At 47.3% G+C, this 24,821-nt stretch overlaps 1 long non-coding RNA gene across 1 annotated transcript in view; it reads left to right on the top strand.

Moving 5' to 3' along the window:
• LOC309648980 overlaps positions 1-24,746 on the top strand; it is a 38,640-nt gene extending 13,894 nt beyond the window's left edge. The window contains exon 2 of the long non-coding RNA XR_014256892.1: positions 23,352-24,746. This is a non-coding gene — a long non-coding RNA (uncharacterized lncRNA). The remainder of the gene's footprint in view (positions 1-23,351) is intronic.
• Positions 24,747-24,821: the final 75 nt, after the last annotated feature.

Here is a 24,821-nt window from a genome sequence, read left to right as displayed (position 1 = left end):
ATTCTTCCCCCTGTTCCAGTTTGAAACCATTCTGGAGGGAATGTTGCCTGGCTTATCTTAGGTCTTGTGCCTACTCTGAACAATTACTTAGACCAGGATGGAGAATCGATAATTAGCTCAGCTTGAATCAAGTGGTTCTTTTCAGTCAAGACAGAGTGACTGGGGAGGGAGGGGGAGGCCTTACCAGAGTAAAAAGCCACATTCCCTAGAGTGGCAAATGTCCCAGGGCTGGCCTCTGAGGAGATTCTTGTGGGCTGTGAATCCCAGGTGATCTGCTTCATACAGCTGGGCGTCCTCTAGGAGAGAGCAATTGGGTCTGAGTGACACTTGTGGGAGGAGGGCTGGAGAGATGTGGAGGGATGTGGGAGGGGCAGGGAAAGTGCCAACATGGGTGAGTGCTGAGCCAGTGGAACCACGGTTCATTACCTACCTGCCAACACAGGCCATTCAACAGCTCATGGTTGAAGGTGGGCCTCCACGCCCACTGCAGACCCTCCCCAGGTGACTTGCGTGAAGCTGGAGGACGCTACAGCTTCTGCCCTATGCCCGTGAGTGTTTAGATCTGCTCCAACAATTTTAGGAAGGGAATGGCACACTCTTATTAGATGGTTCAATATTTTATAACATGGCCTGGATATTTAACTGACAAAAAGCATTGAGGGGAAATGAAATTTAATGAACCACCTCTTCATCCCATATAAGGCTAATCTCTGTTAAAAAATGAAACAGTTTTAAAAAGTAGGAACCCCAGAGGAAATGTGCCCATGCCTTGGGTCTTAGGGCTAAAACCCTTACAACGCACCAGCTAGAGTTCTACCCTCCATGTGAGGTAACAGCAATTAGGTTGGCGCCCCCAGCGCGGGCCCCGGCAGCCTGGCTGACAGACAAGTCAGATTAATACATCACCAGGTATGAAAGCGCAGTTAGAATTTGACTGAGGTACTTCCAGCCTGAGAAAGGGAACGATTTATCAATGCAAACTTAATAACATCTATTTGAATCTAACTAAAAATCAATATTTCATTACCAAATTGTTAGTGAGAATGAAGAAAAATTGCGGAAGTCGGGCAGTTTGGTGCTAGGGAAGCGTCAGGAGTTCAATGTGAAGACGGGATGATTCATGAGGCCGCACTGGAGTAAGGGTGGAGGAGGACGAGTGCAGAAAACTTGGAGGGGCCCCCTCTCTCATGACCTTGGCCGTGAGGGGGGGAAACACAAGAAAATGAGAGTGACTGTCAGTTCCCTTCAGGGATGGAGCCCTCCATAAATCACAGGGAGCCAGCCCAGGGTGAGCAGAGGAGCAGGTGGAGGGGCTGGCGATTTAACTCTTAGCACCCTGACGTCTGAGCTGTGCTTTCCAGGATGGGGATGGGTAATGAATGGATAAGATCCGGGGTGGGGGCCACCTAGCGGTTATATGTGCAAATGCAGAGGGGTAGGTGGACAGTGAAAGGTTATCGTCCGCTGGGTACAGCTAATCCCAGGACCAGCCCACTTTCCACTCCCGTCCGAAAATGGGAAATGACAGCTTGTGTCTGGTCCAACACTAACATGAATCAGTTGGTTGGAGGTCTGCTCTCTAGGTGAGGTTCGGGGGAAGATTTTCAGTCTGAACATACAGACCAGAAAATGCTTTGTAGTGCCGTGACTTGAGTGGAGTCTCAATATGAATAAAATCCTTGAATTTGTTTCAAAATCTGAGCTAGAAATGAAACCTGAGGGTTTGTCTTTGCCCTTATTCTTCATCCCGTTCCTCTCTGTGTTTGGTTTCCTTGTGCTGGCCAAATGTGGCTAGCAAGACATTTAAAAAATATGCATTCATCCTTTAGCAAGAAATAAAGGAGAATCGCATAGGATGTGACTCATACGTATAACCCCATAAATTAAAATCGAGCCTCTGCTCACTTCATCCACTGAGGAGTTGGGCATGGGGACCCCGCAGCACCTGGCATGGGGATCACGGTCCTCCCCAGCCCTGCGCTAGCGTTTTGGAATCATGGGAAAGGAGATGTATTTGACATTAATGCCCTAAGTTTCAGACCCTAATTTCAATATGATTCACTTTATATCTTATTTTTTATTTTATCTTTTTGGCAGTTTCTCTTTTTTTTATTTTTAATTTTTATTTTTGATTTTTTAAATTAATTAATTAATTAATTAATTTATGGCTGTGTTGGGTCTTCGTTTCTGTGCGAGGGCTTTTTCTAGTTGCGGCAAGCAGGGGCCACTCTTCATCGCGGTGCGCAGGCCTCTCACTATCGTGGCCTCTGTTGTTGCGGGGCACAGGCTCCAGACGCGCAGGCTCAGCAGTTGTGGCTCACGGGCCCAGTTGCTCCGCAGCATGTGGGATCTTCCCGGACCAGGGCTCGAACCCATGTCCCCTGCATTGGCAGGCAGATTCTCAACCACTGCGCCACCAGGGAAGCCCAATGATTCACTTTAAAAAGTAAGGATTAGCCTCTTACTCCCCAAAGAAAATGTAATATATTTTGACAGAAGATGGGAATATGCTTGTTTTACTCAAGACTTTTTCTAGAGCAGAGCTAGTCTGATTGGGAACCAAGGATTTGAAGATGTGGATTGGGAATAAAGTAAGCTAGCATTGTCTTGGAAATATGATAGGCAAGGGCAGAAAATTCTTCACACCAGTACTTTATGGGAATAAAATGTACCATCCCCACCCCAAACTCCTGGGGGCATATATAGCCATATATCCAGGCACGTGGTGCTCATCAACACTGGGGAGCACTGCTGTTATGCCAGGCACACCACTGAGCTCTTCAGTGAATTTCCTCATTTACAACTCTGTGAAGTAGGTACTCTTACTGTTATCTCCATTGTACACAAAGGAACCAGGGCTAAGGATGCCTAGTGACCTGCCCCAGCTCAGACAGGAAGTGGCAGAGCAGGATTCAAACCCAAGTTCACATTCTGAGCACATCACCCTAACATCCCCACATGCAAGGTTGCTGTGAGGTCCAGATAAGGTGGTTTTGGGTGTGATAACATCTTTGTTGCATCTGGGTCTCTTCAATAGGATGCTCTCTTGTCCTGAGTCAGCATCACATTGCAACATGAGCCAGCAGCCCATGTGGTGCCATGGTCCTCACTGATGTTGAGTGTCTGTGCTCATTTATTTCACCATTTGCAGTGGAGCCAGCCCAAAGGTTGTTGTTGAAAACCTCAGGACCCTGTTTGTATACAACCTCTTTGTGACAAGGACGGGAGTCCAAAAGAGAGTTGAAAAACTGTAGTCTTGGCAAAGCTACCCCTGGGTACATCTTGACAATGGAATGGTCTGCCCTCCTCTGAGGCATGAGCAAACCCTCAATTTAGGGTGAGTGCCCAAGGGCATTCTGAAGAAATCAACATCTACCACCTTCTTCCCAGGATTCATAAGCTGGGAGGCGTTCCCACGGCAGGATTTAGGGCAGATATCTCAGGTGTTGGCAGGAATAGTCATGGTGCCCACCAGAGCTCGAAAATATGAGCTGGAGTTGACTCCAGTAACCAAGAGGCGTAAGTACCTACCAGAATATTGTCTCTAAAAGTCCTTTGCAAAATTGTGGGGTCCTGATGCATTTTTAAAGATGGCAGAAGTTGCCTGACTGGGAATGCCAGTGGGGCCCCTGCAGGGAGCCACTTACATTCACCCTTATGGGACCGTCTGTGGGGAGTCTGTGGGGAAGTATGTTCATTGCCCCAGTGTCAGGGCATGAAGTCCAAGCACGTATACTATAGGTATAACCATAGCTGAAAATTGGCTTTTATAGAACTCCCATTTGCACTGGAAACCGTGACTTGCTGGCTATAAAAATGAAGTGGAAAAAAGCAAAATACCTGTTAAGCGTCATCAAACAGATTCACCTCAAGTCATCTCATGTGCACAGTGGGCCACACTAAGGACACTGAACAGAGAGGGTACGTGGGGGTGGGGTGGGGTCGATACCACACACTAGCACAGCTTGGAATCAACGGCTGCAACACATCAACTCCTGTCTGAGCATGCTGAAGTGTCTTGGTGAAACTTGACCTTGCCCAGGCTTATCAGCACCTGTTTGTCAGTGATACTCTAACTGTACTCATCACTCACCAAGGGCCATTTTGAGTTAAGTGCCTTCAGTTGGGAATTTTTATGGTCCCTTGATTTTTCCAAGGCTTCACAAGAAGTTTCAGAGAGTCCTAAATTCCAGTGAAATCCTGGCTTAGAATTTACTAGATAAGTTTACAGAAATGCTTGGGAAAGTTTGGCTGTGTTGGGTATCACTGAAAAAAGGATCACTTGAACTTGGAACATTGATGTAGTGTCCATAGGCTGCTATATCCACGTGGAAGAAGGTAGGTTTCTCATGGTTCATTTATAAGTTGTGAAATATTGCAAGAAATCAAAGTATATGAGGTGATAGATGCAAAGTACTCACCCCAGTTCCAGGCACAGAGTAAGCAATTGATACGCAATAGTAATAATAATTGGTTTATTATTTCTATCGCTACCACCTCTAGACTTGTTTCAACTATCCTCATCTAAATATGCAACCAACAAGGCTGAGCCTTGTATATACTTCATGATTTGTAACTTTTCATTCTAGATGGCTTTCTTGGTACTTAAGAATGAGGTGGACGCCAAGAAGAAGTGCTCTACAGCTGTCAAAAAAGATTCAGGTATATCTCCATATACTGTGATGGATGATCTCCATGATTTATAGTTTTGTAAAACAAAGCAAGAGAGAGAAAAAAATGCATATGGTATGCTATATTTAAGAGGAGGGGAATACTAATATAGATTGTATATTAAATAAGTGAAGTTATAAGCCATAGGTATAGTTATAAGAGGAGGGAAGAAAAAGAGTGGAAGGCAAAGAGATAGAATCTAGACTTGTCTGAAAAATTGATTTGGGAACCAGATAAATATTTTACGTAAGTATCAAACACAACTTACTCCAAATAAAAAAGCAGTTTCTAAAAACCAAGAGCAAAATGAAACAGATGAAACTGAATGTGTGTCGAGTTGGTTATGTAATCTGCAGAGAAAATTTACTTTAGTTGAATTTAAAATAGAGTTCTTCGTGGTTTGTATCTTCAGGAAACACACACAAACCCAGAAAACATGCTTTTCAATACTATACTGTTGGTAATAACATTGGTATTGCTATTTTGAAACTCACTCTCTCTCTCACACAGACATGTATATATTAGGAAAAAGCAGTGAAGTGATTATATTAATGCAATTAGAATGTTATTATCATAAGAAAAGAGATACAAATATAAAATCAAAATTAAAACCTAAATTGAAATTGAAAATGTCAGTTTGAGTTTGTAATGGATTTTCTCTGGGGGAACGAGAATGATTTCCTATCTGTTCACTGAAAAGCCCTGAATACAATGATCAGCTCAGTAGTACTGAGAATCCCTACCACCAGACTGTGGTCTCTAAATACCATTTTCCACCAAAAGGCTGATTCAAGATTGTTTGTACGAGGCAAGAACTGTATAAGACAGACTTAGAACATCTTGTCATATAAGAAAGCAAGAAAACTGTCAAGGATGACTGGGGTCATGTGAAAGAACATAGGAGCCAATCTGAGGCTTTTACTGGCCAGAAATGTGACAAATTCTGATGACCAGAGAGTGTTGATATGAATACTAACTGAAGTGGATTGTTCATTGTGATAGTTAAAAAAATCAGGTTGGTCACCTTTGGAGGCCCGAAAATCCACTCATTCTGAAAATTGGCAAATAGAGAGAAAGAATCCAACATTTAACCTGCCTTTCCCTTAAGAACTGTACTTCAGGGTAAGCAAATAGTTGATAAGAGAAAATTAGCCTTAATAGAAATATTACAGCTAATCAAGGAAGAAAGAATGATAAAATTTTCAGTGTTGAAAAAAAAGAAGATTCAGACAATGATTTTTAATGGCTTCTAACACCACAAGAAAAGAGACAACTGGGCATCATATGCCTCATATAGAAGTACACAGGGTCACCTCTGCAATGGTCTTGCAAAAAAGAAACTAAAAAGCCTGAATTATAGCCAGCTTCTAGATCTAAGTGCTAGTTTACAGGAAGTACGGGGAATAGAGAAACATGTTAAAGGACAACCTGGAGATTCAATCAGCATAAAGCAAAATCCAGCATAAAAAAAGTCTCTAGGACAAATGTCATGGTTTCTTCAACAATTAAAAAATATAGGGAGAAAAACATAGAGACAATTTAGAGATTAAAGATGGAATAAACTAATTATAAACAAATAAGTAAATAAAATATCCCCCATTGTCTATTAAATGTTTTAAAACTGACTGGATATTTGATGATGTTAAGAAATGATTCTCATTGTTTAGGTGTGAGGATGTTGTTTTTAGAAATACAAATGAAAATATTTATTGATTAAACTGAAAATCAGTATTTTTTATCGATTTCTATTTTTTGGAAATACAAACTGAAATACTTCCTGGGATTTGTGTGTGTCACAGGAGTTCACCTTGGTGGTGATGGTGAGGTGTGTGAATGGGGGGGCACAGGCCATGATGATCATTTTCAGAGCTGGGTGGTGTGTAAATAGGATCTCATTAAATTACTCTCTTTATTGAATTGTTCCATAAGGCAAGTGAAAAAAGAAGTGTGTTAATGAGATAAGCCCTGTTTCTCACACATCTATGGAATACATATATTTTGTCTGGTGCTGTGCTAAGCTCAGGGATGAAGCGTTGTCTCTGACGTGTCCTGTCCTCTGGGAACTTGTTGCAGATGGAGAGACAAGCCTAGGGTCGAGGGAAGAATGGGGCGTGCTGGGGGTACAGGAGAGGATGGTGCTGCCCTGCCCTGCTGGTAGTGTGCCTTCCAGAGTGACCTGACACCACAGAAGCCCCATCTCTGCAGCCCTTTGCCTCCTGATAACTCAGCAGAGTCACAGAATGAAGGGGGTTGACATTTCCCTTTTGAACACCCCCTAGTATAATTACCTACCACACCAGATGTAACCTTTCTGGCCAGTGAAAATGTGTATTGCTGAATCAGTTTGGATCCGTGCCCCTCAAGCTCCCAGTACACTTGGAACCCTTCCCTTCATGGGTGGACCACGAAACCATGAGGAGTGAGGATACCTAGCATAGCATCTTAGAGTAGGCAAAGATCATGTGCTCACTGGGACTCACTGCTAGGCTGAGTCAAATCCTTCAATGCATCCCAGGAGACAAATGCTACCTGATGCTTCCGGGGGACCAAGTAGGCAGAGGAAAACCTGCCAATGTAATTTAACCCCTTCAGCGGAGTTCATGATAATTCTGCTTCAGGGAGGTTTGTCTTGAAATTGATAGGTGAAGAATCACTGCATCAGGTGACTGCGGAGGTAACTATCATGCACCTCAGGGGACACTCTTGCAAGGGAGGAAAAATAATTTTCCCTGTATCCTTCCAAGTTCTCAGCTGCCCGCATAGCAAAAGACATATTAACAAGAGCAAAAGAAACAGAAGTTTATTAACATGTATACCTCATGTGTACATGGGAGATGCCCAGGGAAAATGAGTAACTCTCAGACATGGATTAGAACTCAGTCTTAAATACCATCTTCAGCTGAAGACAAAAGAAAGGTGTGGAGAGGTTAGTTACGGGGAGCCGGTTAGGAAATGCAAAGGTGCTCTCTCCATTGATAAGGGTCTTAGTTTTGTCCAGGGATTAACCTTGGTCCTTCCTGGTAGAGAGAAGAGGACCAACACCTTTGTAAATTTATGTCCTGCTCTTAGGCAAGTAGGGGAGTAATGCTTACACCAAAGGGGGATATTTCGAGGTAGAATATTCTGCCACCCTTCACTGTAATATAATTAGGACACTTTTAGTCCTTTGTCCTATTGTGTGTCTATACCCTCAGGCTGTTGTTGTTGTTCAGGCTCTGCTATAGGCTTGCTGTCCTTTCTGGCTAATCTTGATTCCTGGGAGAAACTCAGGAGACAAATTCATAGGTGGTGAAATGACAGGCAGCTGGGAAAAGCGAGTGACAACACAGCCCTAGGCTCTGCATTGTGAAGAGGACCATGAGATTCCCAGCAGATTCTTGAATCAGTGATGTGGTGGTTTTGTGGGGAGCAACACATCTAGCGTGGCCCCGGCAATATCTATTGAGTTCCAACTCATTGGCTTTGCCAAGGACATCGTTCTGTGGCTTAGACTCAGGAAGTACAAAGTGGCCATTTTTCACATTTCTTCTTACAGTGAGTCTAGGCTAAAGTGATCAATAAAGAGCCATGTGCTTGTGTCTGCTCTTTGGTCCTCAAGGACATGTTTTTTCCTTAAACCGCACTTTCTATTAGAGGGGTCTGTACAGGGTCGGGGAACCAAAGCACCCTGTAGACAGAAGCTTCTGGAGAAGCCCATCATGTTCCTTTGCCCTCTGAGGATGGACTTCTGTTGTCTACACATGGCTGCCTTGGACTAGAGTCTTTACTCCAACAAAGAAAGGGTGCCTGGAGGGCTCTCCCTCTCCGGGGCTCACCCCATACCCACAAAGGGCTTGGCGCAGAGAGCAGGCATGCGGTGACTGCAACAGTGGGATCCGGTTCTGCCCATGGCAAGATCCCACCCTTGGGGATGCAGGGGGCTGAACCGGCTGCTGCCCAGCACGGCCTGGGATTACGGAGCAGGTCAGGGAAATGGACTTTCAGGGAAGAAGAAGGAGAGTGGGAGATTAACGCAGACTCTCCACCAAGAACTTTCCAGAAGTGTTGAGGGGAGAATGGGTTCATCTGAGGTATTTGTGTGCAGCTCTGAGTCCTCCGGCTACACAGCCAGTTTCTGCTCTCACTCTGTGCTAGCACCATGACGGCACCAAGGCTTTGACACTAAAGCTAGCCTTGATTGTGATATCGTGGAGGTGGGCTTTGGTTTTACATAATAAATGTTTAATAAGGAAAATCAGTGAGGAAACATTAGGAAGAGACTATAAGAGTCTAATAGTCTAGTGGGCTCTCTATCTTTGCCTTCTTTACCATTGTTTTCTTTGGCTAGTTAAAGCAAGAAGAAATTTACTGGACAGCATAAAAGTGGGGGCCCTTTCTTGATCAATAATGAAGAATCTCATATTCAAGTCCTATGTGTTACCTATGTAAATGCCTTTCCACAGACAAAGAGAAGATTTCTTGGGGATTTTATGTGATACACTTCTCACTTCCACATGCAAGTCACAGAATTCTTCTGGCTTTTTCTTACTACCAGTTTCAAAGATGTCATAGGTCATCATCAACCACTTTAATGTCCTCTAAGGACATAACAACAGGTTTCCACAAATAGACAAAAAAAGGGCTGGAGTGAACACTGTCTCTATAGCTGCTCTGTAGAACACATTGGGTTATTTAGAACACAGAAAAATGTGTGCATGCACACATGTATATATGTATACATGTGCACAGTGGACATATTTCATGCTCAAGGCAGACCCTGAGAAGTGAGATTTTTACGTGGGATTTCAACACTTTCCTGTCTTGCCTTCAAAGCTATATAGTTTGATCATCTGTGTACGTGATGCAGAATGTACCTAAAAACCCTTTTACTCCAAGCTTCATGGTATAGCTGTCTTAATTTGGCTTTAAAATACAGAGACACAGGAGCCTCCGTGATATCAAACTCCAGAATTATTTGCAAATTTTAGAATATGCTTCAATTTTGCCTTCTCAAGGATCTGCAGTTCGGAAACAATATGAAAAATCCAGTTAATCATGATGAGATTAAAGGATTTTTAAAAGCTGAATTCCAGCCACATTTACATTCCCTGATAATTTCTTAATTTTCTTTCAAATCACCTCTCATCTTCATAAAATGAACTGTAAAAATCCTTCTGAATTCCATAATGTGCCAAGAAAAATGGGGAAAAATTAAGGAGGCCCCTACCTTTTAATCATTCTGTTCAATAAAGTGCTTTCACTGCACGCCAGGAAAAAAAATGGAGGCTCTGGTGTCTGAGGTATTCTGTGCCATAAACTCCCATAATAGAAACAGATGGTGAAACTGCCTTGGAAGTGAAGAAACTAGTGTACACGCAGCTCACCCTAACATATGAAGAGATTCAGGGCTGACACATGAAGGAATGCGTTTGGCGTGGCGCCAGCGGTACACTCTAATTCAGCCGCAAGTGCTCAAGCTTGAGATGGGAGACCCACAATTTCAGGATCTGGAACGCCAGGAGCGCCAGGATTTAGAACTCTGTGCAAGGCTCCTAGGGTCTTTCTGTCCTGCCCAACGAGGACCACATTCTCAATGTTTCAGGTGGCTGCAAACTCCAGTAGGGAGTTCACTCTGGCTTTTCTAAGTGGTTCATAAAAACAATAGTGGAGAATTGCCAGCTTTGCTAGAGCTTCCTTTAACTAAGTTCGGATTTGCTTTTTACCTAGAGCTGCCACCAGTGGCTGCTGAAAGAAGGAAAAAATCTTCACTACAAAGAGACATCAGTGAGAATGACCGTAGATGGGAGTGAAGTGACATGAGGTACCAGTCTTACATGTGGCCCCTCTTGACTGGATGACACGATACATGCAAAGGAGCCTCTCCTGGGTATTGTGTTTTCCAAGTAAAGCCTAACACAATATCCACCATCGTATCCCAATGACATTAATACATACATTTTCTGCCTTGCTATATTAGGGCGGACTAAAATTCTGTTACAAACAGATCCCAAAATGTAACGACACCAGCACAATAGACTTTTCTTTTTCATGTATAGAGCCGTCTAGGGAGTCCAGGTGTTGGGAGGCTGTCCTCCATGGGGGGACCCAGGCTCCGTCCACCTTGTAGCTCCACCATCGAATGGGGTCTTACCACCTTCACTGCTGTCCTCAGAGCTGTGCTTCAGAAACATTTCCCGTCGTTTCCTATTCTGTTGGCCAAAATCACTTGGCTGCCACGTGCCCAGGATATGGAGAGAGGGACTGTGGGGTCAGCTGCAGTGCGGGAAGCTGATGGAAGAGCCTCAGGCGTCCCCAGGAGTGTCTTGCGCGGACTCCGCATAGTCAGGCCTGCCTGCAACTGCTGCTCTCTCTTCTCTCCCAAGAAATGCAGTATCCTCTGATCTTCCATCCCCGCTGAGAATCGTGGTCCTCGCAGGTCTGCAAAGCCCAGAGGAGCCCGGGCGTTCTGCATTTCCCTCAGCCATTTCCTTCACCTGATTCTCATAACAAATGAGAAGAACGTCCATCCCTCTGCAGGGCTCAGCCCTGGTGCCATGTGGGGCCGGCGGAAGCTCAACATTTGTTCTTTTTTATCTCTGACCCCAGGCACTGAAGTTGAAACGTTTTCCTCTTTACTTGCGTGGCGATCACATGGGTAATTGGAAACCCCTGTTGGGGGATGAGGGAAGACTCAAGCTCTACCAGCCATCTCAGTTTAGGCTCAGTCTGGACCACCCGTGCCCCTTTAAGAATTCTCTTTCCAAGCTCTGACCAATGCTCTTTGTTTCCCAAATCCAGGCCATGTGAGAGGAGCAGATGATAGTTCACTCAGAACAAGGCCTTCTGGAAAGCGGGATTTACTTCCTGACATTAGCGTTCCTTGGTCCAGAAAGGAGGCCATTCTAGGCTCTGCAAGGCCTGGTCCTAGGATGCCTGCGTGAGGATTTGGGAGAGGAAGACAGGCTGGACCGCTCTGATGTCATCCTGTGATGCCTCCTGTGCCCTCCCTGTGCTGTGACCAGGGACACTGTAAACGGGAGGGAGGGCCAGAAGGATGTGGGAAACAGGCCCCTGCTTAGCCTGGCTAATCTGGAAGGAAATCCAGGTTTGGGGGGGCCTGAAGCTTAAACAGTTTGGGGGCCCTTAAGAAAAAGAACATAAAATTATGGATATGAAATTGCTAGTGTTACTCCCAGACTGTGTCTGCGTGGGGAGCCAGGGGTGGGGAAAGGCAGGCTGTGTGCCTATGTGGTGCACACCAGCCAGTTAGCCTGGCTGGAAACAGGAGGTAGTGGAGGGCGCCGGGGCTCAAGGCCTTTCTGAGAGCAGCTGATGGAGGTAAAGGAGGCCGTTCTGGAAGAGGGGCCCCTCCTGCTCTGTGACGGGGCAAAAGGCTGACTGTATAGCTGCTGCACCCTTGCAAAGCTAACTCAGCACATGGCACCTGTTGAAGGAAAGGGGAGGGTACCCGAAGTTTTTTCTGTTTCTCCTGCCAGCTTTCCCTGACTGACCATTTCCTACCCTGGTCGCTCCTGAGCTACAAGCCCCCCTTTCAATGAGATTTGTAACAGGCTTTCAGCTGAGCTTATGGCTTCCACCATGGAGTCTCAAGGGTAAACATAGCATTATCTTCCCAGGAAGTTCTCTCACTCCTGTACCTGGAATGGTGTGAGGAACAGCCTGTGTGCAGTAAGTGTTGAGAGGAAGATGACTGGATGTGTGGAAGGATGAACAGGTGGAAATCCTTAGAAGATTCTTATCTGGTGGGAGGATCAGACATTGGCTTCCAGTTTCTCCTGTGTTTGGCTCTTCCTCTTTTACTTGGATGAACGACGAGCATCATCATTGTTGACCCCTCGTGCCTGGCAGAGGGCTCAGCAGGAACTGAGTGGGCTGCTGTCGACATCTGTGTGGCACAGGAAAGGTGGCAATCTCTGTGCACAAGGAAAAAGTGGGCTTACTGAAGGCAGCTCCTATGGCCCTCAGAAGACATGGGCGTGCCCCGGCCACCTGTGTGGGCCCGAGGCAGGGGCAGGACTAGGCGCCTCCCCCACTACCCATTTCTGCTCCTCCCGGCCTCTGTCCACACCCAGCTCCCCTGAGAGCCTTATGCAGGCCCCAGAGGCTCAGCCAGCCTCTCGGGAAGCTCCCTTTTCCCCATTTAGAAGCATCGAGTATGGAGGGTGAGGGGCCAAGTTAGTGCAGAATGTTGAGGCTCAGAGACCCCAGTAAGATGTTTCCCAACTGATTCTCCAGGCCTGCAAACAGATGGGTTCCCTGAGGGCCCTGCTCTGCGTCTGGGGGAAGGCAATACCCAGGACTGGTTGAATTCCAGGGAGAATGTTGCCGGCGTTGATTTGCAGTTTGACAGTCAAAAATAATCCAAGCATTGCTTTGCATGTGATTTATACAAGTATCTTAATTGGCATCTTGATTATATGATTGCATGAAGTGCTGTTTTCAAGAAGGTGTATCTCTAAATAGAAAAAAGAAGAAATACACAGCTGCAACGTGTACGTAAAGAAGCTCCCCGTGAGCTATGCCTTCCCCCTGTTTTTTTGGCACCAACACCATATTTTCCGGTTTCTGCCCCTTGTGCTGGACCTTTAGTGGGAAACATTTCCCCCAATTCCATAAGACTTCCCTGCAGATGCGGCGCTGGGTCTGCAGTTTCTCTCTGAATCTGCTGTATTTTTCTCTGCTGCACCATCTCAGAGACGTGGCCTCTCCTAGCCTGATTACAGCTAATTATTTTAGAAATACATTTTAAAGGCAAGTTATCTTAACTTTATGACTAATCTGATGGAGAAGATCTAAGGAAAACCTGAAAATCATAAAACGTTCCAGAACATTATATTTTATGCAGTCCAGAATGTGACACATGGGGTCTTTAATAATTCACTGCTTGTTAACATTAAACAACTGTTAACATGCTCAAATAATTAGTTATGCTTGCTTGACATGTTTGCATCTTTAATAATTGATGCATTTATCTTAATTACTAACAGTATTATGATCGTAATATGCATCTTTTTTCTATCTCAAAATTTTAACAAAAACTGACTTTTTGCCAAAAATGATTATGCTCTAAGTTTTAATTACTCATTGTAATTAAATTGCAAGCTGCAGTATTTTACTAAAATATCTTTCACAAAGATATTTAATGGAAAAGAGGTGATTTGTTGTTTATGCTGCCAAGTTAGTAAATATTTCATAAGTTTGATATTACCCTTTCAGTGTGGATATAAAATAACATAGCTTTTAAGATATGAGTCAATTTAAAAGTCCTCCAGAGCTGAAAATGTTTCTATCATTTCTACCCAAAATGTTATTCCGCCTCCCCCTAGCCTCATACCACTCTTTGTGTGTGAGACAAACTTTTTGTTAACCAGCCAGGCATATCTGAACCTCAACATCTGTTACAGGAGGTGGTGTTGATTGGAAATCAATGGACGGGTGATGTCCACACTTTTCCTCCATCTCCTCCCCCCAACCCTGTTTGACTGTGCAAGTGAGCTCAGAAAACAGCATTGGGGTGACGTTTTATTAAAATGTTTCTGCATAGGGAGGCAGACAGACGTCCCATTGGCCAGGCTTTGTTAAGCTGCCCCACACCCCGCTGGAAGATTAATTGACTCAGAAATACCCATGGCTGTAGAGAACATTAGCCCCAGGAAAGTTCTGGAAGATGATGAGAAACAACTGCCTCATTTTACCAGTGAGGAAATTGAGACTTGAAAGCCTTTAGCCCAAGTGCACACAAAATGATCAAGGTAGGAAGGAACTCAGATCTTTAGATGGCAAAACCAGAGCTCTGTCTATCACACCTGGGGAGCTTCCCTTTGACTTGTGGTGTGTCCTTTAGAATTCATCAGGGCTTCTGTCCTAGGCAAAATCACTGTTAGCACACTGCCCAGTTCCATGGAAGGCAGTGTCATGGGCCAGGACAGGTCATTCCTAGACTTTCTGGGTCCTTACTGGGATCCCATTCATTTGGACTGATTCCATACTTTCCTTTCTCTGGGGTTCACCCAGGCTGGAGGAATCAAAAAATAGAATGGCTGGGACTTGGGAGAAACCCCAACAAGTTCCCTTGGTTGGTTAGTCACTGCTGTGAGTCATCAGAAGTTTTCAGGATGCAAATCAAGCAATTAATGGGGCTCTTTGGAAATGACAAGCAGACCCAGAGAAAATCTGAGTTCGGGCAGAGAGAGGCCGGGTCAGCTGAGGACCAAGACTCATCCCACACCCTTTAGCATCCTGAACACATAGATTATTTTCTTTGTCTGTGAGGCCGTTTGACTTCTTGGGGACCTGAGAAAGGGCCAGGGCTGGGGGATTTCTACGATGCTAGCTAGTATGGGGAAATAGCTCCTCACCATCAGACTCATCAGTTAAGATGCATTTAGTTGCAAGTAGCAGAACATTTTGACTTACACTGGCTTTAAAATGTAGAAATTCATTATTTTATGAAACCAGGTCCAGAGGTGCAGGTGGTGGGGTGGGACCCTTCATGCATAGTATAATAACCTCATCAAGTCAAGGACGCTGATTCTTTCCATCTCCCCACTCTACCACCCTCAGAAGCTGCTTCATCACAAGCCTGGGCCCCTTGGGTCACATGATGGCTGTAGCTGTCACATCCCAGCAGCTGTCACATCCAGACACAACAGACAGAAGGAGAAGGATGGGCCCATCTCTCCCTATTCCTTCCTCTTAGGAATGAGAACACCTTCCCAGAGGGCCCTGTAGATTTCCATTCACATCTCATTGGCTGGATTTGGGTCTGATGCTGCCTCCTGAACCGGTCACTGGTGAATGAGATGGAATGACCAGGATTGGCTCAGACTTGTCATCCAGAGGTGGACTTGGCATTGGAGAGTCCATTATATCCAACATGTTCCCCCAGGTCAAGCTTCCTATATTCAGCAGTCACATGCCGAGAACAGTCTATATGTTTGGTGTCAGGCATTCCAGGCTAGATAAAATGAATAGACACAGACTCTGCCCTAAGAGGGTTTCAGATAATAGGGAAATGAGACATGTTCATAGAAAAGGAAAAAAAGAAAAAAAAACCTAAATGGAAGCCAACTACAATTGTTTAGAAGAATAACTAACAAACGCTTGGCTCAGCACAATTCATCAGGAATTTTCTAAACATCTTCTCTGTGTATAGATATAGTTTAGGTGTTATTGGGGAGACAAAAGAACATAAAAAACGCATTCTTCCTGTTAAGAGGCTTAGTTAAGGAGACAGGATATGCAGAGAAGGGGGCTGTTTTTGTCTTTCCCTGACTCCAGACAGAGGTAGGGAGGGCTCTTGGCTAGTTTAAAGGAGCATTTATGGGGATACATTTTAAAGCTTCTGCTGGGCCTTTGCATGGCTAAGAGAGAGGCCGTTAAGAGGTGTCTATCAGTTGAGAAAGCTTTTCACTCTAAGTAACAGAGAACCAGATTAACTGTGCTTGAACGTCAAGGACATTTATTGTTAAGAAGTCTGGAGGTTGGCAGTCAGCTCAGCAATGTAATCAAGGTTTCAGGACTTTTCCATCTTTTCATTCTCTCACCTTTAGCTTGTTGGATTTTCATAAGTGTTTTTTGCTTCACAATGGCACAATGGCCGTTGCAGCTCTAGGCATCAAATCTGTGTTCAAAGAGGGAAGAAGGACGAAGGCCTTGCTGGGTAGGCACACTCTCCTTTTGTACATGTCCTTTCTGTCAGGAGCAAAATGTCATTCTCAGATGTCCGCCAGCAGACCTCCCTCATAACTCACTGCTCAGAACTGGGCCTCCTGGGCGCCCCACGTGCAAGGAGCTTGGAAATCCACAGTGAGAGAAGGAAAGGAAAGGGGGGTTGGAAAGGCTGGGGTTTTGCCACCTGGTAGTGCCTACCATGGGAAGAGTGGCTCAGCAATGTATCTTTGTCTTATTTCTGGCAGGAAGACCAGAGGGGCCCAGAGCGAGAGCAGAAAGATGAAGGAAGGGACCAGAAGTGCCATTCAAGGTGTTGTGAGACACTGACCTCTCTATAAGAGAGTTTCTGTGCAAATGATGGAGCTGGTGGGCAAGTTTTTCTTCCTTATAGTTTAGACAGCACTCTCTTGAGAATGGGTGCTGGTTTTGGTTAGTTGTGCATGTGTATGTGTGTGCGTGTTTGATTCAACTCACTGGACAGCTAGAAGAATCCAAAAAAACAAAACACAAAACAAAACAACAGCTACCCTTAAATCCCATCTCTGGGAGATCTTTACATGGATGGCTTTGGTAAATCTGGTGGTGTGCCTGCTTTCCATCCACATCCCTCTACTTGTTGCAAGTATAGGGAAGAGTATGTGATATTAGGACACAACTGGGGGAACGGGTGACTGAAGTTGTGTGGAGGCATAACCTAGAGCCTTCTCTTTCAATGGTATATCAGAGAGAAAGCTGAGCCTTGACCAAGAGTACGGCTGGCGCTCAGATCACACAAGTGACACTGCATTTAAAATGTCCCTGGTCAGTGCTTTTGAGAAATTATTCTTATGAGTGTAAACCTTAAGAAAGGATTCCACAGGCAATCCCATAATGTAAGATGGATTTTGGCAGAGCTGCTGTGGTTGAGGCAGGGGGAACACATCTGTCCTCCCACCCCCACCGCCTCTCCTCCCACTGCCAGAAGCAAATCCTAAGCCCAGGGCTTGTGTGCATGGATTTGGTAAGGCAGTGCTTGCAGGGGAACTGGGAAGGCAGAAGGAGAAGCAAAACAGGGAAAAGGACAAGGCTGAGCACAGGGGGAATGCTAGGCAAAATCTCACCAAGGGTCGCGCCTGCCTGATCTCACAGGGGGCCCTGGAGTGTTAGTTAAGAGAAAGGCCTTTCAATCCTAGGCAAAGGGGCTGTGGCTTTCCTACTTGTCAGCTTTGGGTTAAGGGTGACCCTCACCCTCACCCTACCTGGGGCAGTGAGGAAATTTCCAGGCATTTCATACTCAAAGGGGACAAAGCATGACTCCAGCCTCCCCGGGGCAGGCCTCCCCAAATGAGCTCTTAGCGCTGGCACACCCAAGTCAGCGGCACACAGAAAACAATAAAATGGGATCTGCGGGGATCTGGGCAGAGCAGTGAAATCCTGCCTTTGTGGGAAATGAGACTGAAACTGGGGAGAGGAGAACCCAGGGCAGGGAGAACTCCTGGAGCCAAGGGAGTGAGCTACCTCTCCCGGGAGCCCACAGCCTCTTTCCCTGAACCTCACCCCAGGGATCTGCAGAGAAATAGGAAGCCTGTGGTGAGGGAGGGGCAGGGGAGGGAAAACAGAGTCTCTGTGGCCCCGCAGAGCACTTTTCCATGGATGTGTTTTTCTTTCTGACTTTATAGTTAATTTATTTATCTGACCACTCGGGAAGGGAAGAAAAGTACCATTTTATGAGTCTAGGACAGAATCAAAACAATAGCACATTTAGGTGCCTTAATTTTTCTGTTCTCAGAGATTTATTTCATTTTATTATATTTGACAGCAGTCAACAAACAACAAATAGGGGGCTGAGTGCACCTCTCTCAGCACATAATGGTCTGTATTCTCTGCACACAGGGCAGAGATTTTTTTTACCGCACACATTATTTGGAACTTGCCGCATTGATCCTGAAAAGTAACATATAGAACTTCATTCTCCCGGCACAAGCCAGTAAAACACATCCAGCGGGTGGAGGTGGGTGCGGCCACGTGAGAGGGAGGAGGGAGCTGTGAGTGAGTGAGTGTGTGTGGGACCTAGTTTCAGGGCTTGGGCGGGGTGGGGGGGGCTGTTGTGTGGGAGTGTGGTGTACGTGCACCAGCCTGTGGCGTGACTGTGATCGCGTGTGATGGGTGTAGGGGGAGGTGAAGTGCAGGGTGCGGGTAACCTTGCTGGGAGTCTCCTGAGAATGTACGGCCTGGGAGAGAGGGTCCTTGTCTTTGGGGCGGGCCAAGCACCCTGAATCTGTTAAAGCTTACGTCAATGTTGAAGGAGGGCTCTGGCCTCACAGGAGTGGCCACCGGGGCCATAATCTGGGCGATCTTTATGCCCCGGGCGGTCTGCCGGAAGTCTCATGGAGGTGGTATCTACATCCCTGTTTTATTCCCACTTGTTCCAAGTCCACATCAGCTTATGCTGGGATTCCAGTCTCCACCTTACATCCCCCTTGGTTGTCTTAGTGAGTTCCCAGGGTGCCAGCATCTCTCGTGGGTTGCCGCAACCCCTCCACCCCCCGTTGCGTACTGCTGTTGTTGCCTGGTCCCACGGGAGGATGTCTACTCCGCCCACCGACTCCCCTGGAAGCTCAGAGGCCACCCAGCTCCCCGGGTTGACACTGTGTTGGCCACCAGGCAGGAACGGGGAGAGGGTCCGTTTACTAGCCGCCTCCAACACAGCTGAGGCCAGGCTGTGACCCTGGCAAGACTTTACTGAAGGCTTAGAATAGCACCAGGAAATGCAGACCTAGGAGAGCAACAGACGTGGTTTCCCCCATAGCCCACAGGCCGGGGCCAGCCTCACGAGGTGTGTCCAGGGCCTGGCGCAGCCTGCAGTTCCCTGCCAGCGAGCCTCCGTGCACCAGCGATCGGCTTATCCTTGGCAAAGGCAGTGTCCACACACGTGCCTCCATTGCCCTGGACCCAGATCCAGCCTGCAAAGAGGCCTGGAGAAGGAAAAGGTCCCCAGCTTGAGGCCAGTCTTGTTAGTTTCTGTTCCTTGATCCCCTCTGCTCTGATGACTGACAGTCGATGAGACAAATCCTTTCAGGAGAAACCGTCCCACCTCCGCCCTCCTTGAATTATGGCTACAGGAAATCAGTTGCAAAAGAGGGCCAGAATCCACTCGAGAGGCTGCATCGTTTGAACTGACCTGCCGCACGCTGAGGCATCAACAGCACAGAGCAGGCTGCTCCACACCCTGTCTGGTCACAGGGAGTCTCTTTGGCCGTCTCCTTCCTGCCGCTGGCAGGTGCTCAGCTATGACCCACGGTGACGGCTCATTCCTGACATGCTACCATTTATAGGGACTCTCCCATCTGAGTCCAGAAATAGAAAAGCTACCTCCCCGCCGCCCAGGGCAACAACAGCATTTGAGATCCAGTGCTGGATTAATCTCAAATGCCAACTTACTTCCCCAGACCAAGCCCCAGTCCCTGCATTCAGGGCAGTCGTGAATTCTGCTTTCCCCCAGCGCATTGGGAGAGTAAGGGCTTTCTGGTCACACCACCCAGCAGGGCCGTTCAGGTGGGTTCACCAGAAAGATGGAACAGTTTTCTCCAAAGGCATTTTTAAATTTCCACCTCCTTTGAGAGAGAAAACTTGGGGAAACATTGAGAGAGCAGTTATTCCAAGGTTTGTTCTTCCCATGGAGGTGAAAGCAAACATTATACATCTCATCCCAGGAACCAGGTGACGTGTGGACTGATTTAGTCAAGAATTCAGTTAGATAAAAGGTGTAGAGCGGCCACAGCAGGCCCGGCACCGTGCAGAGCCCTTGACCACGTGGAAGGATGGGTCAGGGTCCCGGCCCCCCAGGAGTTCACAGTCCCAGGAGGGTACAGAAGCATCCTCAGAGGCCCCGTGGTGAGCAGCCCAAGACAGACGCCGGCACCGGGGTCTGAGGGGTTGGCGGGGGTGGGGGAGGCAGACCAGCCCCTGCTGGGGAGAGAGATTCCCAGAGTCCTCTGATCCCATCATTCTTTCTTACTACTCAGTGCTTTAGGGAAAAGAGATGCAAAACACGCTGGCCTGGTCAAATCTGAGAAGTGAAAGAGGACCTTTGAGTCTAGTTGGAAGTGAAAAGGGCTCTAAACACTGATTCCACCTTTTCATCTTAAAGCGAATACATAGAAAAGGCCAGAACCTGGCTAACAAGGACGGGACTCCTTCACTTTCTGCATTAAGTGAGAGCGGTCCAGCACCTCAGACACAGACACAGGGGCTTTACAGAGGAGCTCAGCCTTCACCTAATATAGACCCTCCTAGCAATGGAGGGGATGCAGAAGGGTCCCCTGAACCCACACTCGCCCTGTGACCTGTGCAGGGTCCCACGTTGCAGGTGAGGGCCCTTGAGTCTCCATGCTCTGTGCCCTCCATACCTGCCAAGGTCTCATGACTTTCCAAATGACGATCCGGACCCTGCAGGAGGGTCAAGCAGCCGGGACAGGTCTCTCCACCGGCTCTTTATCTGTGGGCTTTGCCCTGTGCCTGGATGGGACAGTGTGATGTGCAGGTCAGCGGGAGAACCGGGCCCCGCCACAGCTGGTCTTGGGAACTGCACGAGCCCCATCTACTTGGCTGCGGGAAACGAGGGGCCCATGAGTGTGTTAGAGCCGGTGAGCTTGATGTATCAGTAGGGAACATGTGGGAGCACTATTAGGTTTACTAGGGCAGGGAAATAAATTCATGGCTTTCATTCTGCTTGGTGTTGAATGAAACCCCAGAGAACAGAGCCCCTCCTCTCCCGAGCTCCCTCCCTGTGTTTCATCAGAGCACTGTGATGCAGGAAGGACCCTGAGGGCCGGGCGTGACTGGTGCCTCCAGGGGGGCTGTGGGGAGCATGGGCACTCTGGATGTCAGGCCCTGGCTGACCATTGACACCACCCCATCTTGGCCTGGCCCCCCCGGGGACTACAGTCAGAGGAGAAAAAACCGTGAATTGGGGTCTCAGAGCACACACTAGCCGAGCTTCAGAGCAAGCCCGTTGGCCCCTGTGTTCCTACAGAGAAGCCACAGAGTGCATGAGACCTTTACTTCCAAGTCTCTCTGTCCCAAACAGTCCAGGCCAAACGGTGCAGGTGAGTTGGAGAGCTGGGAAACCAAGGCTCCATCCTGAGCTTCTTCAGGGATCCTGTGGACCAGGGATGGTCCCTGACTCAGCAGCCTTAGGGTGATGCGACACAGTGTGGGAGCATTTCATGAAGTGGGTACACGAGGTGGTCTCCACCCAGTCACCTTGGGGCACCCAGGATATTCATGGAATCACACACGGGGGCCAGTGACTCTGCTTGGATCCCAAGCCCCCTCTGCATTCCTCTCTGCAAAGCAGACCCTGGAGGGAAAGCTAACAGGGAAGCTCCAGATTCTTCCACTGTTGAGTGCCCACAGCCTGATGTCTTTGGGACCCATCAGTGTCTTTTGGAAGGTTGGCCATCAGAACGTGTGTGACTTGGAAAGGTACTCTGGGCTTCCAGCCCATCTCAAGGAGGGTACTCTGAACCCCAAAGTCAGAGGCTTCCAGGAAGAAATATTTGTCTGTCTTTTTAATAGAGAGGCTGACGTCTGTGCCCTGGGGGCCCTTGGGGATCAGGCTTGTACAACAGCTCCCAGCCTGGCACTCATGGAGCCCAAGACACTAAGATGTAACTTTAATGGTCTCTACTAATTCATGGGCTGCCTTCACGCACTTAGAAAGAGAACCTTCCTTCTCATGACATGTCCATTTATTCAGGATTAGCATGTAAAACCCTAAATTAGGCATCCCACACTCGGGTTCTGACAGAGCCATTACTTTTTATGCTGAGAGAGTTGAGTTAATTTTAAATTATCGAGGCCCAGCACCTGAGTGAAGCTAACATCTTCAAACAGATCGGGCATCTGTGGGCTCCACTAATGCAGGAGCGGAAGCTGGATTAAAATCCATTTCTCCTCCACTGGCCAGATGCATATATACAACGGTGCTCAGAGAGACCTGGTGTTGCCGTTAATTCTGCCAGAGCCGGTTTTCGGCAGAAATAGGCCGGGTAACCGGAAGGGTGAGTTTCAGGTGAAATCTGTCCCCATGACCCAGGTAAGGAGTGGGAGACCTCATGGGGCCTAGTCCCTTTTTGCCAGTCACGGTGCCAGGCACAGAGGCCACATCCTCAAGGAGTCCTGAGTGGCAGAGACAAGCAAGAGAAATGAAAATCACGTTACAGTAAAATGGGAGAAGGAGGCAGGCCCATTGCTTGTTTTCTCAACGCTTCCCGCCCGCGTTCCCACCTGCCCACGGGCAGGACGTCAGGCAGTTGTCCATTGACATCAGAGTGGCTTCCGGGATCTGCAAGGCGTCCTTAACGTTGTATGTGGCCAGTACTCTCTAAAGGGCAGTCACTGGTATGTTGCCTCCTGTGACCTGAAGTGTCTACCACCCCCCACCATCCTGGGTGTCCGCCATCCCCCTGCTAGATTGCTTTAAGATCAAACTTGCAGCCATTGGATAGAAATTGGCAACAGAATCGGCCAATCGGAACAGGTGAACTGCCTCTCTACCTGCCTGCAGGGAATAAGCAGTGTGGGTCACCAGCCAGCAGTCTGGGGCTGCCTCTCTCCCTGAGTGTGGGGTCCGTTCCTGGTGCTCCCACACTCTGCTGGGGCATCCGTGCTCCCAGGAGACCCCTCGCCTCTCCCAGCAGCCCATGTTTTCCCTAAGAAACCCCCATTCTCCTTGACCCCCTACCTCTGCCCCTCCCCCACCCCGGCCAGGGCAGCAACACTCCAGTTACCTGCCCACGCTGTCCTCAGTGTCATTTAAGATGATGTGTGTGACCACTCTGCCCAGGGGCTAAATAGTTCTGAACTTGCCAATAATCAGGCCGTTGACACGAATTGCTGATTTTGTTGTCTGCAGACATTTGAGCTTCTCTCTGAGCAAATATAACAAATATATTGATGAGATCAATAGGGCTGCCAAAGTGTCGTTGACAGTTTTGATTTCCGATTTTTCTGTTTTTTTGCAGGCCTATTCTTTCTTAACCAGAGCTCCTCTGGCCAGAGTGGAGAGATCAAAGCATGAGAACTTGCACCATGGGTAGGGGCGGTGTTTGCCTCTGAGAATTGGGGACCTTTGGGTGAGAGCCCTGTGATTGCTATATACCCTGGAGTCTGGGCCAGTGCAGCTCGGGGCTTCTGGGAACCTCAGAGACCTGTGCGGGGATCAGCATTCAGCAGAATGCCTGGAGCTGCGCTGAGCCTCCTAGGAGCCTAACTTGATCAACTTTCAGCCTGAGCTTGAACTAAATCCGATAGCGATTGGGTTGGAGCAAGAGACAGCTGGCTGCCTGGGGCCTGTGGGCTGCAGCCGCCGGGGGTGGCAAACAAGGAACATTTGAGAAGAAAAGCCCAGTCTCACCCCCTCACCCTGGTGTGAAATGCAAAACTGACAGCGCATTGCAAAGACTCCTGTAGGTCTCCGTTCCTGACCTCGGTAACAGGAAGAAGCCAAGTTTCCCACTGTGCCTGTCCCAGGATGACCGGAGCCCAGCTCAGACAGGACTCCAAAGGCCGCCTGGCCACCCCGTGCCTGCAAAGGACTCCCATTCATCTGCCGGGAAACAGGCGGCGGCACCGAGTAGTGTCGTGTTCAGTTTTAAAATGCCACAAATAACAGATTTATAGATTTTTCTAAATACATTATTTTAGCTTGACAGCATTAATCATTCATGTTTCCTTCTTTCATTTTTCTACCTGCAATGGATTATTGAAACAGAAAATAACAACGAGAAAGGCTAGCAGCAGTATCAAAATGTCAAGTTTGTACTTACAGTTGTATGGGCCCAGACAGGGTCAAGAGCCCCAATTATTTGTGTATGTACACAGTGGTACGACACGAAAGGTTATGTCACCTGCAGCTATTTTCCTGCAGATTTAAATAGGACTGTACAGTGAGCTGCTGGCATGGAACAGAGGATTGTAAAAGACTGCAAACTCTGGTGTCAGAACCTAAAATATGAATGGGGTGATTGCAAGGTGTAGCTGTGGGCAACACTGCACGTCATGGTGCAAATCCGCTCAATTACTTTGGGTTCTTCTAACCTGCCTTTTTCATTTTCACATCAGGCAAAGAGTAAAATCACAGGGCCAGGCTGGGGGTAAAACATCAGGCCTGCCTACTTGCCAAGGTGCCTTCCAGAGACCAAGCCAGTGCACGGTAACCAAGCTAGCTAACCAAGGAATATAGATGGATGCAGGTGTGAGTCTGCAAGGGGTCACGGGTGCACCGTGGCTGATGAATGGGATGAGGAAGACCTGTACGTATCAGTAGTCATTGCTCCCTTTTAGAATATAACCCATTACATGGATAGATCTGTAGAAACAATTTGCCATTTGGTCAATAAATGCAGAGTTGACTTTTTTTTTGTTTTTGGTCAGTGGATCACAATTCCGTCTTGCTTGTAAGTATTCAATGGGTATTTGTGGTCAATAGATGA

This window comes from Balaenoptera physalus, assembly GCF_965194825.1.
Source record: "Balaenoptera physalus genome assembly, chromosome: 19".
Taxonomy (NCBI): Eukaryota; Metazoa; Chordata; class Mammalia; order Artiodactyla; family Balaenopteridae; genus Balaenoptera; species Balaenoptera physalus.
The sequence above is the reverse complement of the archived record's forward strand: the minus strand, read 5'-3'. Positions and strand labels throughout refer to the sequence as shown.